Below are 16,115 nucleotides of genomic sequence, written 5' to 3' on the forward strand. Positions count from 1 at the left end.
TCCATTCTCACATTCGATTAACAGACTTTGTACAGTATTCTTGGTTAGAAAACTTCCTCCTTTTGTAACATGGTATGGAGATGTGCATATGGATAGTATAGAGAAGGGTCCACATGAGAGCTTGAAACCACACAGTCAGAGAAATGAGAGGACCATCATGGTGGTTTAACTGAGATGTCCCTATAATTTTGGGCACTTGAACACTTGGTCCTCAGTTGGTGGCACTGATTGAGGAAGTTTAGGAGGCGCAGCCCTGCTGAAAAAAGATATCACTGGAGACTGGCATGAAGAGCTTAAGGTATCGCCCTCCTCCCTCTTTGCTCTCTCTTGGCTTTGTGATTGCAGTAAAGAATGTGAGTTCTCAGCATAGCATGCTGCTCCTGCCTGCTTCTTGCTGCCACACCTTCCCGTCATGACAGGCTCTTATCTCTCTGTAAGTCCAAATAAACTCATCGGTGGTCATGATGGCCTTGGTCATGATTTCATCATAACAGTAGGAAAGTAATATGACCATTGTGAAGACAAGCCCACCCCCAGAGTGTTCTCAGGCACCACATTTAGAAGATTATGAATGGCCCTTGAGGGGCTAGGAAATTGCTTCCTTATGTACCGGTGTGTGGAGACATCGGGAAAAGTCTCATAGCCTTTTTTCATAGCACAGACTTGCTCTGTTTTGAAGACCATTCTATAGCATCAACTCCTCCCTGAAAACCAGGTAGGAAGCATAAAAATCCTCACTTTTCTGTACAGTCCCTCAGGACCATACATTTTTCACTCTTCTGTTTGAGTGTCTTCATCCTAACTCCTGGAATACAGTAACAGTGTTTTGGTATCCTGTCTGTGGTTTTGATGTTCAAAATGTAACTGATACTGAGAACAGTTGTTCTTACTTTCTTTTTTAAAATCTATACTGGAAATAAACATGTCTTTGTATGCTGGATATGAAGAACTAAGAATCATATGCATTTTAAACTAAAAACATCTCATAGAATTTTATAAGTACAAGTAAATCCAACTGGTACTCTTCATGGAAGAAGATTGTCTTTGCAATACAAAGTTACAACTAGTCAAATGCAGAGAACAACTGATGACCGTGAGGTACCTGACTCTGACTGGCACATCTACAACACAACTCATACACCTAAAGTTTAGGGAAATTTTCAGAAGAAGGGGCAGAACTGAAATAGCCAGAGAACCAGGAAGTCTGCTGTAAGGCTGTGCCATCTATATATGAAAAAGTGAAGTTACTCTCATGAAATTCAAAAAAATATGGCTACTTAAACAAGACCTGAACAATGACAACACCCATTGTGACTCCACTCTGGATGGGGAAATCTCATGGGACCCCACTTTAGACAAAAAGAACCATAGGCGGTTAATTCCGTAGAGAGGGAGAATTAGTCTTCCCCAGGGATGAGCTTTCTAATAGTTACCCCTTAAAAACATATACATGCGAAATGTGTCCATTCAGGAAACATCGGAGAACGCCAAAAGACCACCAAGGAGCCGATCCTGACGCAATCGCACTAGGGTCTTTTTTAACAGCAAGGCAAAAGGGTGAAGCCTGGAGTCCTCAGAGCCCTCAGCAGGACAAAGTTTTATAGGAAATGGTGAGCAACTGAGGGGGTTTCTAACCTGGCAAGCATCTAATTAAAAACTATTGTAAGCTGTCAAGTGGGTGCCCTGAAGCAAAGCCATAAACAATCACAAACAGTCTGAAAGTAAATCTACCAGGCTAATTGCGATTGGCTGCTGCTTAGGGAGTAGCTAGATAGTAACTCCGGAGTATGGAAGAGAGACACTCTTTGTGGTTCTTCCTAGAACTTCGGTGCAGCTTGAGTTCAGTTGCAGGTCAAGTTCTCAGGCCATTTTTCTTTTAAAATAGAGGTTGGTCCCAAGATGGAGCAATGAACAGATTCAACATATATGTATAACAATAATGAAATACAAATATTTTATCAATTTGTCTTACCGAACAAAAAAGCAAAGCAAACCAAAGCTAAAAAGCCCTGATGCTTTCTAATGATCCATGAAAAGGCAGGGACGAGTAAGGTGGTTCAGCAGTTAGGAGCACTTGCTGCTGTTGGCGAGTAGCCCTCATTTTAGTTCCCAGCACCCATATATCATGGCTAACAATAATCTTTAACTCTAGTTCCAGGAGATCCAACACCTTCTTCTGACCTCAAAGGCTACTACACACACACACACACACACACACACACACACACACACACACACACACTTTTCACATACAGAAATGCAGACTGAACACTAATATAGTCAAAATAAAATGGATAAATATATACAGAATCTAAAAAGTAAAAACATACCCTTATATTTATTGTCAGCAAATTACACACATGTATCTATCTGCCATTATAATCCTAAAAATTATTAATTTTATTAACACTTTATGAAGTAACCAAGTCCTAAATATTGGGAATTGTGACAATGTCACAGTCTCCATTTTCTAGGCTTTTATGTCTTTGTAGAAGAAAGACAGCTATACAATGAACAGCTAAACAGTCTATGAGTAAAGTGAGTATTATAAAGACATAATTTCTAACTGGGTATGAGGAAAAACAAGAGAATCGGTACCAGAACTTTATCCTGTAGTCCACTTAGAAGAAGAAAAATCAAAACAGAACATAAACCACAACTTAATGAGACATACATAAGAAAACTCAAATAGATCTTTTAGTATATATTCGACTTCTATGTCTGAATGAATGTGTTAGCTATGAATAGAAACCAGCATTATGTTGCTACGACTGAAATTTTATGATGCCACAACTGAACTTTTATTCTAGGGCTGACATGGAAAGAAAAACTGAACAAAAATAAATACATGTCGTATAACTAGAGTTTTATAAATATACTTTTTTTTCGAACATTTCTGTACCTTGCATTTTAACTTCCTCAGAAAACCATAAAAATATACTCTCATTGTGGACTTAAAACCTAGTTCTTGCAAATAGGGAAATCCTTCCAACCCATTTTAACAGCAAGGTTGGAATCCAAGGTTGTATCAATTAATAATGGACAACAATTTAGTAGTTGATAGATGCTATGTATTTGATGTTCTTAGATGAATCCCTTTATATTCTTGATTTAATAACTCATAGTAATTAAGCTATCAATTAAATGTAGCACTAACATTAAATTGTTCAGTTACAGAGCAAATGTAGGTAGTTTCTAAAATTCAATTGACTGGAGATAATATTCATGTGCAGGTATTATAGAATGCCAAGCAGTGAAAAAATCAGCATCTGAATTAATTGTTCTAAGAACTTAAGTTCAGATTTCCCCTTCCAGTTGGCATTTGCTGGATTTCTGGATTCCACCAATTGTCTTTAAATTCTAAACAGGGAAAAACTATTTCCTTAGATGTAGTTTAAGAAAATGCATGCAAGCACAAACTAAAACCAGCCGTCATTAAAGCTGAAGTCTGCCGTTAGGATTCAATCAGTGAGTAGGAGCCAAAGGCACAGATATAAAATATATCCCACATTAGTTGTCCTTGCCAACTGAAAGCTTAAACATTACATGGTTTCTAATAAGTGAATGACATTTTTATTTTTCCTCCAAATTCAAAGTAAATAGATCAAAGTTACATTCCCCACCCCCTTTTTTTTCTGTCTGAAGAAGTGTTCTCTCATGTGGAAAAGAAGAAAATATGGCATGGGTCAATGAAAAGACTGGCTTTAAAAGTGATCAAACCGTGAAACACTCTTTTTGTAAATGACTCAGGGTCATACCAGGCACATTTACTGAGAGCTCCCGTCCCATCAGAGCAAAGTACTGATGTATAATTTTGCTATGGTTTTATTGTGCCAGTAAAACAAGAAACTGTAGGTTTTATAAGGAGAGTTCTGCAGCTAGTCTCTCTCTCTCTCTCTCTCTCTCTCTCTCTCTCTCTCTCTCTCTCTCTCTCCAATTAAGTCTATTTGCACAGTAAGTCTGGTAGGCATGTATTAGAACTGAATCTTTAACAACAATAAAAATCTAATCCATTTTGTTGGTTGTAAAAGAAAAGTTTGTTGTATATTGGAATTACATACATCAGTGTCATAGATAATCAACAAAAATAGTATTTCAAGATAAAGAGGATAAAACTGAATTGCTGGATAGAGAGGTGGGTAAGAATACACTAAAATCAAATCACCACAGCAATGACTCTGAAAGAAGAAGGAAGGAAGGAAGGAAGGAAGGAAGGAAGGAAGGAAGGAAGGAAGATGTCTTTTGTCATGGGTTGTGTTTGCCCACAAGCTTTAACTTGCCAAGATACCAGCCATAGAATCATATAAAACATGTCAAAAACATCATTAAAACTAAACATTTAGCTATTAGAAAACAGGGAGAACCCAGAACTGCATGAACAAGGCTACAGATTAGGTTAAAGAACTGTGGAGGTGGAAACAACAGCTATGATCAGAGCTACCTTCCACCAAGAGATGCATGCCCTCCTGTCCTTGCTTGTGAGCGAGACAAACCCATGCTGCTTCTGGGATTTGGGCCTGGTTCTATTCTGAATGGTTTTTTTTTTTCTTTTTTTTTTTTTGTTTTGTTTTGTTCTGTTTTGTTATTCCTCCTGATATTTCTAATCCAAGGGACGCATTCCCAAAAGGACACTTCTATCTTCCAGAAGTGTCTGGGAAACCCTGCTACTAATGTCGGAAGTCTGAGGTTTCACGAAAGTCCTGAAATCAATATAAAATGTGAGAAAACCTTTGTCAGCTGGACTTCCTTTTCTCTGGAACCACCTGAGTAATGTCATGTAGTCTTGCACCTAGGATTCCTGGAATGCCTCCCCATGCTAATGAGGCATCTAAGGAGCCTTAGCCTTCAGCCAGTGTTCTTTGCCCACCCTGGATATTCTCAGTCCCCTCCCCAAAACCATATAACCTTTGGTCCAACCCAAACAAAGTGTATGTATATAAGCCCATCCCCTAATAAAGGTATATGCAGACGCTAAGATCTTCGCAGAGAGCTACTTCATTGAAGATTGTCAGAGAAGGACTTCGCCTAAAGGATCATTAGAAAAAGAACACTGTATTTTCCAGACACTGCTTCATCCTTCCAGCCTGATGGGCAAGCGGCGTCTGGACACCCTGAAAGGGAGAAAGTGGAAGACGCGGAATCACACAGGAGTGCTGGTCAGGCTGCATAGTTCTAAATAGGGAAGAATGCAGTCTTGAACAAAACTAGCTCGAAAACATGGCTACAAAACTCAGATGTAAGCTCTGGGAGATGTCTCAGTGGGTAGACACTGAATTTTGATGCACAACATCCACATAAAAACTGGGCATGGTACTCATACAATACCAGCACTGGGGGAGGGGAGGTGTGAAAATGGGGGTTAGATTCCTGGGGCTAACTAAGTAGACTGATTCTAAGCTGAAACAGTAAGCTCAACTTCAGGGAGAGACTCTGTCTCAAAAAATTAAGGCAGAGGAACCATTAAGAAAAAAAAATCCTTGTTAACTTTTTTATTGGATGTTTTTAATTTATATGTCAAATGTTATCCCCTTTCCCGGTTTCCTCCCCAAGAAACCCAATACCCCATCCTCCTCCCGCTGCATGTATGAGAGTCCTCCCTAACCTACCTACCTACTCCCTCCAGCCTCCCAGCCTTGGCATTCCCCTACACTGGGGCTTCACAGGACCAAGGGCCTCTCCTCCCACTGATGTCCGACAAGGCCATCCTCTGCTACATATGTGAATGGAGCCATAGGTCCATCCCTATGTACTCCTTGGATGATAGTTTAGTCCCTAAAAGTTGTAGGGGGTCTGGTTGGTTAATATTGTTGTTGTTCTTATGGGTTGCAAACCCCTTCAGCTCCTTCAGTCCTTTCTCTGACTCCTCCATTGGGGACCCTGTTCTCATTTCAATGGTTGGCTGCGAGCATCTGCCTCTGTATTTGTCAATCTCTGGCAGAACCTCTCAGGAAACGGCTAGATCAGGCTCCTGTCAGCAAGCACTTCTTGGTATCCTCAATAGTGTCTGAATTTGGTGTCTGTATATGGGATGGATCCGCAGGTGGGGCAGTCTCAGGATGGCCTTTCCTTCAGTCTCTGCTCTACACTTTGTCTCTGTATTTCCTCCTGTGAGTATTTTTGTTCTCCCTTCTAAGAAGGACTGAAGCATCCACATTTTGGTCTTCCTTCTTCTTGAGTTCCATGTGGTCGGTGAATTGTATCTTGAGTATTCTGAACTTTTGGGCTAATATCCACTCATCAGTGAGTGCATACCATGTGTGTTCTTTGTGATTGGGTTACCTCACTCAGGATGATATTTTCTAGTTCCACCCATTTGCCTAAGAATTTCATGAAGTCATTGTTTTTAATATCTGAGCAGCACTCCATTGTGTAAATGTACCACATTTTCTGTATCCATTCCTCTGTTGAAGGACTTTTGGCTTCCACACACTAGCACACATGTGTGCACCACAGGCACAACTGAATTCATGACTTCAGGAACATACACAGGCAAATTTAGCTGTTCTCGGAGATACTACCGGTTCTTTGGCAGGATCAGGCCTCAGCATTTCCAGAATTCCTTTTTTTTTTTTTTTTTTTTTTATTAACTTGAGTATTTCTTATATATATTTCAAGTGTTATTCCCTTTCCCGGTTTCCGGGCAAACAACCCCCTCCCCCCTCCCCTTCTTTATGGGTGTTCCCCTCCCCATCCTCCCCCCCTTGCCGCCCTCCCCCCCACAGTCTAGTTCACTGGGGGTTCAGTCTTAGCAGGACCCAGGGCTTCCCCTTCCACTGGTGCTCTTACTAGGATATTCATTGCTACCTATGAGGTCAGAGTCCAGGGTCAGTCCATGTATAGTCTTTAGGTAGTGGCTTAGTCCCTGGAAGCTCTGGTTGCTTGGCATTGTTGTACATATGGGGTCTCGAGCCCCTTCAAGCTCTTCCAGTTCTTTCTCTGATTCCTTAAACGGGGGTCCTATTCTCAATTCAGTGGTTTGCTGCTGGCATACGCCTCTGTGTTTGCTGTATTCTGGCTGTGTCTCTCTGGAGAGATCTACATCCGGCTCCTGTCGGCCTGCACTTCTTTGCTTCATCCAACTTGTCTAATTGGATGACTGTATATGCACGGGCCACATGTGGGACAGGCTCTGAATGGGTGTTCCTTCTGTGTCTGTTTTAATCTTTGCCTCTCTATTCCCTGCCAAGGGTATTTTTGTTCCCCTTTTAAAGAAGGAGTGAAGCATTCACATTTTGATCATCCGTCTTGAGTTTCATTTGTTCTAGACATCTAGGGTAATTCAAGCATTTGGGCTAATAACCACTTATCAATGAGTGCATACCATGTGTGTTTTTCTGTGATTGTGTTACCTCACTCAGGATGATATTTTCCAGTTTCGACCATTTGCCTACGAATTTCATAAACTCGTTGTTTTTGATAGCTGAGTAATATTCCATTGTGTAGATGTACCACATTTTCTGTATCCATTCCTCTGTTGAAGGGCATCTGGGTTCTTTCCAGCTTCTGGCTATTATAAATAAGGCTGTGATGAACATAGTGGAGCATGTGTCTTTTTTATATGTTGGGGCATCTTTTGGGTATATGCCCAAGAGAGGTATAGCTGGATCCTCAGGCAGTTCAATGTCCAATTTTCTGAGGAACCTCCAGACCGATTTCCAGAATGGTTGTACTAGTCTGCAATCCCACCAACAATGGAGGAGTGTTCCTCTTTCTCCGCATCCTCGCCAGCATCTGCTGTCACCTGAGTTTTTGATCTTAGCCATTCTCACTGGTGTGAGGTGAAATCTCAGGGTTGTTTTGATTTGCATTTCCCTTATGACTAAAGATGTTGAACATTTCTTTAGGTGTTTCTCAGTCATTCGGCATTCCTCAGCTGTGAATTGTTTGTTTAGCTCTGAACCCCATTTTTTAATAGGGTTATTTGTCTCCCTGCGGTCTAACTTCTTGAGTTCTTTGTATATTTTGGATATAAGTCCTCTATCTGTTGTAGGATTGGTAAAGATCTTTTCCCAATCTGTTGTTTGGCGTTTTGTCCTAACCACAGTGTCCTTTGCCTTACAGAAGCTTTGCAGTTTAATGAGATCCCATTTGTCGATTCTTGATCTTAGAGCATAAGCCATTGGTGTTTTGTTCGGGAAATCTTTTCCAGTGCCCATGTGTTCCAGATGCTTCCCTAGTTTTTCTTCTATTATTTTGAGTGTATCTGGTTTGATGTGGAGGTTCTTGATCCACTTGAACTTAAGCTTTGTACAGGGTGATAAGCATGGATCGATCTGCATTCTTCTACATATTGACCTCCAGTTGAATCAACACCATTTGCTGAAAATGCTATCTTTTTTCCATTGGATGGTTTTGGCTCCTTTGTCAAAAATCAAGTGACCATAGGTGTGTGGGTTCATTTCTGGGTTTTTAATTCTGTTCCATTGGCCTATCTGTCTGTCTCTGTACCAATACCATGCAGTTTTTATCACTATTGCTCTGTAAAACTGCTTGAGTTCAGGGATAGTGATTCCCCCTGAAGTCCTTTTATTGTTGAGGATAGCTTTAGCTGTCCTGGGTTTTTTGTTATTCCAGATGAATTTGCAAATTGTTCTGTCTAACTCTTTGCAGAATTGGATTGGTATTTTGATGGGGATTGCATTGAATCTGTAGATCGCTTTTGGTAAAATGGCCATTTTTACTATATTAATCCTGCCAATCCATGAGCATGGGAGATCATTCCATCTTCTGAGGACTTCTTCAATTTCTTTCTTCAGAGTCTTGAAGTTCTTATTGTACAGATCTTTTACTTGCTTGGTTAAAGTCACACCGAGGTACTTTATATTATTTGGGTCTATTATGAAGGGTGTCGTTTCCCTAATTTCTTTCTCGGCTTGTTTCTCTTTTGTATAGAGGAAGGCTACTGATTTATTTGAGTTAATTTTATACCCAGCCACTTTGCTGAAGTTGTTTATCAGCTTTAGTAGTTCTCTGGTGGAACTTTTGGGATCACTTAAATATACTATCATATCATCTGCAAATAGTAATATTTTGACTTCTTCTTTTCTGATCTGTATCCCCTTGACCTCCTTTTGTTGTCTGATTGCTCTGGCTAGAACTTCAAGAGCTATATTGAGTAAGTAGGGAGAGAGTGGGCAGCCTTGTCTAGTCCCTGATTTTAGTGGGATTGCTTCAAGTTTCTCTCCATTTAGTTTAATGTTAGCAACTGGTTTGCTGTATATGGCTTTTACTATGTTTAGGTATGGGTCTTGAATTCCTATTCTTTCCAGGACTTTTATCATGAAGGGGTGTTGAATTTTGTCAAATGCTTTCTCAGCATCTAATGAAATGATCATGTGGTTCTGTTCTTTCAGTTTGTTTATATAATGGATCACGTTGATGGTTTTCCGTATATTAAACCATCCCTGCATGCCTGGGATGAAGCCTACTTGATCATGGTGGATGATTGTTTTGATGTGCTCTTGAATTCGGTTTGCCAGAATTTTATTGAGTATTTTTGCGTCGATATTCATAAGGGAAATTGGTCTGAAGTTCTCTTTCTTTGTTGTGTCTTTGTGTGGTTTAGGTATAAGAGTAACTGTGGCTTCGTAGAAGGAATTCGGTAGTGCTCCATCTGTTTCAATTTTGTGGAATAGTTTGGATAATATTGGTATGAGGTCTTCTATGAAGGTTTGATAGAATTCTGCACTAAACCCGTCTGGACCTGGGCTCTTTTTGGTTGGGAGACCTTTAATGACTGCTTCTATTTCCTTAGGAGTTATGGGGTTGTTTAACTGGTTTATCTGTTCCTGATTTAACTTCGATACCTGGTATCTGTCTAGGAAATTGTCCATTTCCTGAAGATTTTCAAGTTTTGTTGAATATAGGTTTTTGTAGTAAGATCTGATGATTTTTTGAATTTCCTCTGAATCTGTAGTTATGTCTCCCTTTTCGTTTCTGATTTTGTTAATTTGGACGCACTCTCTGTGTCCTCTCGTTAGTCTGGCTAAGGGTTTATCTATCTTGTTGATTTTCTCAAAGAACCAACTTTTGGTTCTGTTGATTCTTTCTATGGTCCTTTTTGTTTCTACTTGGTTGATTTCAGCTCGGAGTTTGATTATTTCCTGCCTTCTACTCCTCCTGGGTGTATTTGCTTCTTTTTGTTCTAGAGCTTTTAGGTGTGCTGTCAAGCTGCTGACATATGCTCTTTCCTGTTTCTTTCTGCAGGCACTCAGCGCTATGAGTTTTCCTCTTAGCACAGCTTTCATTGTGTCCCATAAGTTTGGGTATGTTGTATCTTCATTTTCATTAAATTCTAAAAAGTCTTTAATTTCTTTCTTTATTTCTTCCTTGACCAGGTTATCATTGAGTAGAGCATTGTTCAATTTCCACGTATATGTGGGCATTCTTCCCTTATTGTTATTGAAGACCAGTTTTAGGCCGTGGTGGTCCGATAGCACGCATGGGATTATTTCTATCTTTCTGTACCTGTTGAGGCCCATTTTTTGACCAATTATATGGTCAATTTTGGAGAAAGTACCATGAGGAGCTGAGAAAAAGTTATATCCTTTTGCTTTAGGGTAGAATGTTCTATAAATATCTGTTAAGTCCATTTGGCTCATGACTTCTCTTAGTCTGTCTACGTCTCTGTTTAATTTCTGTTTCCATGATCTGTCCATTGATGAGAGTGGGGTGTTGAAGTCTCCTACTATTATTGTGTGAGGTGCAATGTGTGTTTTGAGCTTTAGTAAGGTTTCTTTTACGTATGTAGGTGCCCTTGTATTTGGGGCATAGATATTTAGGATTGAGAGTTCATCTTGGTGGATTTTTCCTTTGATGAATATGAAGTGTCCTTCCTTATCTTTTTTGATGAATTTTAGTTGAAAATTGATTTTATTTGATATTAGAATGGCTACTCCAGCTTGCTTCTTCTGACCATTTGCTTGGAAAGTTGTTTTCCAGCCTTTCACTCTGAGGTAGTGTCTGTCTTTGTCTCTGAGGTGTGTTTCCTGTAGGCAGCAGAATGCAGGGTCCTCATTGCGTATCCAGTTTGTTAATCTATGTCTTTTTATTGGGGAGTTGAGGCCATTGATGTTGAGAGATATGAAGGAATAGTGATTATTGCTTCCTGTTATATTCATATTTGGATGTGAGGTTATGTTTGTGTGCTTTTATTCTCTTTGTTTTGTTGCCAAGACAATTAGTTTCTTGCTTCTTCTAGGGTATAGCTTGCCTCCTTATGTTGGGCTTTACCATTTATTATCCTTTGTAGTGCTGGATTTGTAGAAAGATATTGTGTAAATTTGGTTTTGTCATGGAATATCTTGGTTTCTCCATCTATGTTAATTGAGAGTTTTGCTGGATACAGTAACCTGGGCTGGCATTTGTGTTCTCTTAGGATCTGTATGACATCTCTCCAGGATCTTCTGGCTTTCATAGTTTCTGGCGAAAAGTCTGGTGTAATTCTGATAGGTCTGCTTTTATATGTTACTTGATTTTTTTCCCTTACTGCTTTTAATATTCTTTCTTTATTTTGTGCTTTTGGTGTTTTGACTATTATGTGACGGGAGGTGTTTCTTTTCTGGTCCAATCTATTTGGAGTTCTGTAGGCTTCTTGTATGCCTATAGGTATCTCTTTTTTTAGGTTAGGGAAGTTTTCTTCTATGATTTTGTTGAAGATATTTACTGGTCCTTTGAGCTGGGAGTCTTCACTCTCTTCTATACCTATTATCCTTAGGTTTGATCTTCTCATTGAGTCCTGGATTTCCTGTATGTTTTGGACCAGTAGCTTTTTCTGCTTTACATTATCTTTGACAGTTGAGTCAATGATTTCTATGGAATCTTCTGCTCCTGAGATTCTCTCTTCCATCTCTTGTATTCTGTTGGTGAAGCTCGTATCTACAGCTCCTTGTCTCTTCTTTTGTTTTTCTATATCCAGGGTTGTTTCCATGTGTTCTTTCTTGATTGCTTCTATTTCCATTTTTAATTCCTTCAACTGTTTGATTGTGTTTTCCTGGAATTCTTCCAGGGATTTTTGTGACTCCTCTCTATGGGCTTCTACTTGTTTATTTATGATTTCCTGGAATTCTTTCAGGGATTTTTGTGACTCCTCTCTATGGGCTTCTACTTGTTTATTTATGATTTCCTGGAATTCTTTCAGGCATTTTTGCGATTCCTCTCTGTAGGCTTCTACTTGTTCTCTAAGGGAGTTCTTCATGTCTTTCTTGAAGTCCTCTAGTATCCTGATCAAATATGATTTTGAAACTAGATCTTGCTTTTCTGTTGTGTTTGGATATTCCGTGTTTGCTTTGGTGGGAGAATTGGGCTCCGATGATGCCATGTAATCTTGGTTTCTGTTGCTTGGGTTCCTGCGCTTGCCTCTCGCCATCAGATTATCTCTAGTGTTACTTTGTTCTGCTATTTCTGACAGTGGCTAGACTGTCCTATAAGCCTGTGTGTCAGGAGTGCTGTAGACCTGTTTTCCTGTTTTCTTTCAGCCAGTTATGGGGACAGAGTGTTCTGCTTTCGGGCGTGTAGTTTTTCCTCTCTACAGGTCTTCAGCTGTTCCTGTGGGCCTGTGTCTGGTGTTCACCAGGCAGGTCTCTTACAGCAGAAAAGTTGGTCTTACCTGTGGTCCCGAGGCTCAAGTTTGCTCGTGGGGTGCTGTCTACGAGCTCTGTGCGGCGGCAGCAACCAGGAAGATCTGTGCCGCCGTTTCCGGGAGCTTCAGTACACCAGGGTTCCAGATGGCATTTGGTGTTTTCCTCTGGTGTCAGAAATGTGTGCAGAGTGCAGTCTCTTCTGGTTTCCCAGGCGTGTCTGCCTCTCTGTAGGTTTAGCTCTCCCTCCCACGGGATTTGGGTGCAGAGAACTGTTTATCAGGTCTGTCCCTTCAGGTTCCGGGGGGCGGTGTCTCGGGCGCAGGGGTCCTGCCGCTGCTGGGCCCTCCCCCACGGGAACCCAGAGGCCTTATACAGTTTCCTCTTGGGCCAGGGATCTGGGCAGGGGTGGGCAGTGTTGGTGGTCTCCTCTGCTCTGCAGCCTCAGGAGTGCCCACCTGACCAGGCGGTGAGGTCTCTCTCCCACGGGGTTTGGGAGCAGAGAGCTGCTGCGGACCGGGATCCGAAGGTTTGGGACTCCCTATTTCCAGAATTCTTGAATTTTACTTCTCCCATGATTCATCCCTAGCAAACAGCCAGGAGTTCCTTTTGTTTGAAAGTCTGAGGTATCCCAGGCTGACCTTGAACTTGCTACGTAAGCAGAAGTTGATCTTGGACTCCTGGTCTTCTTGCCAATAACTTCTAAGAGCTCAGATTTTAGGTAGGAGTTCCATGTCCAGGTAAAGCCAAGCTCTAACATGGATTCATGAATGATCTTCCTATTAACACTGAATTACCTAAGAACCGAGCACCATATTCACAGCATCAAACTAACTGCTACCTCAAGGGCACAGATGGCACAGGATCAAACCATGTCTGGTAATGGAGTTTCAAGTCTCACAGAGACAAGAAGAATCCCTTGGTGATTGAGATAAAGCATCCATTAGCTGCCCAAGTATATGCCAGGAATAAAACTACTCAGGGTCTCTGAGGAATGGCAAGTACTTTTAAAGTCAGAGCTGGGCCACCTCTCCAGCCCAAGAGCAGAGATGTAAAAGAAAAATAAAAACTTCACTGGAAGCCAAAATATCAGGCTCTCTGAAGATAAATTCAACTGAAATAAAGGTTAAGTATTTTTAATTCTGAAGTTAAAAGCCTCAGAAAAGAAAGAACACACCCAGGCCTTGGGCAGGGAAGTTAAGAATTTAAAGGTGGGAGTAAATTAGATCGGCTGTTAAGCTTAGCATAAGAGTAAATTATGCATCCCAAGACAGACTGATGTTTTCAGTGAGTTAGCTGGTAATGTTGCATCTGCTCCTCCACCCTCAGGAAATGCCTCACTACTCTCACCCTCCTCACAGAGCCTGCAAAAACTTTTAGGGACACCATCTGGTCTCTTCCCACTTCTATCAGGTAGAATGAATGACTCTAGTAAAAGGATGGGGGGTAAAAGTAAGTTGTTTATATATTTGTATATACATTTGTGTGTGTGTGTGTGTGTGTGTGTGTGTGTGTGTGTGTGTGTGTGTGTGTGTGTGTAACAATAACAATATGGGAAGTTGCTATCAATATGAAAGCAAAGGAGAGAACCTAAGAGGAAGGGCTGTGGAAAGGACTGGAGGGAGAAAGGAGTTGGGAAAATGATGTGATTTTCATAAAATTCAAAATGTACAAAAAATAAAGTACTTCACGTAAAACAGGAAAGTCTGAAAAGAGTTCATCTCTGGAGACACCTTTTCCTAGTATGCTGTCACTACTGTATACAGCCAGGGCTGCATATCAAAGAAACCCTTGGACCTGCAGGTCTGGGTCCCAGCTTGATTCATAAAGTCTGAAATGCTTTGGGTTGTCAGAAGCCCTGCCCATGAGGCCAGGAAGGACTCTCGTAGGAGCTTCATAATTTGGCTATATTTGCTCTATCAACAAGAACCATCCATTTTCTTAGTGAAGACCTCTCTTGTTTTGTTCAAAGGTTTTGCAACTGCATTAGGGGGAGTTCTAGAACCAAATGCTAGGTTGGTTTACCATGATCCTAAACATACCCTGTACGAGACAGCCAAGAAGCAGGCTACGGATCTGTACCTCCTTTTGTGTACCTCAATCACAGAAGTCATCAGCTTGTCTTTAATAACTCCCTGCAGTTCATTAAATGAAAGAACTGTTCTTGGCTAAGCTGAACCAGGAAGCTACTTGTTATTTGTATTTTATAAAATCTTGGGATTTGATGACTTAAGCCACATTATAGAAGACTTTAGAAAGACATTTTAACTTCACAGTGATGTGCAATAATCAAGTAAGGCAATGACTGGGAAAAGAAGGTCTGATGATCAATGTTAAGTATTAACAGGATAACACTGGGAAACAGAGACAACTATCGATTATTTGGCACTGAGCTTGCAAGGGATTGTATTGACTAGACTGAGGTGGGAAGACCCAGTCTAGAAGCAGAAAGTACCATTCTCTGGGCCTAGGTTCTAGACTGTGTAAAAAGTGAACCGAGTGTAAGCGTGTATTGCTCTTTGCTAGTTGTAGATGCATGTTACCAACTGTTATTGTGACACCATGATAGCCTGTACCTTTGAAACATAAGCCAGAACATATCTTCTCTTCTTTTGAATTGTTTTTCAGAGTATTTATCACAAGAGAAAAAGAAACTAAGACACAGGGGAGTGAAGTAGTTGAATATCATATTTAAGAAGATAGACATCTGGCTCATCTTATCTGCACATTCATAGGTTCTTTTTTTTTTTACATTTATTTATTTATTTTATGTATATGAGTACACTATAGCTGTCTTCAGGCACACCAGAAGAGGGCATCAGATCTCATTACAGATGGTTGTCAGCCACCATGTAGTTGCTGGTAATTGAACTCAGAACCTCTGGGAGAGTAGTTAATGCTCTTAACCTCTGAGCCATCTCTCCAGCCCCATTCACAGGTTCTTAACGATAACCTAACACACATTGGCTGAGGCCTATCCCTTCTAGCCTCAATTATGAGTTCCTCATTAGGCCATCACTTCAAGGTTATCGACTGAATAAGGTCTGGAGAGTTTGAGTAGAGCTCCTCACTATTTTAGGTTCTACTAACATCAAACTTTGCACTATATTTTTCAAAAAGATTAAAATCCAGCTTTCACTTAGCTATGATTTTGGAGGGTAGTTGCTTTAAAATAATGTTGGGAGAAAATTTTCAAGTAGTGTTTAATCCAAGATGCTTAGGTACTGTGATAGTGCTGTCAAGCAATCTAGAATCAACAGGAAGTTGAGCCTCCAAGCAAACCGATATGTGTAAGATTATCTTGATTATGACATACCTACTTTTAGGAGTGTCTCCATTTCTTGGATGGGATTCTAGACTAAGTGGAGAAGTGCAACTGAACAGCAGCAACATTTATGGATCTTCTGTGTGTTTCAATCTATGAACACAGACAGGCGACAGGCATGCACACATGCAAAATTTTACAAAGCAGATAATGAAATTCAGTGGATACTGGAAAGCATTCTTATAAATTTTCCCTGGTAAATATTTATTATT

The sequence above is a fragment of the Rattus norvegicus genome, chromosome 18 (genome assembly GCF_036323735.1).
Source record: "Rattus norvegicus strain BN/NHsdMcwi chromosome 18, GRCr8, whole genome shotgun sequence".
Lineage (NCBI taxonomy): Eukaryota > Metazoa > Chordata > Mammalia > Rodentia > Muridae > Rattus > Rattus norvegicus.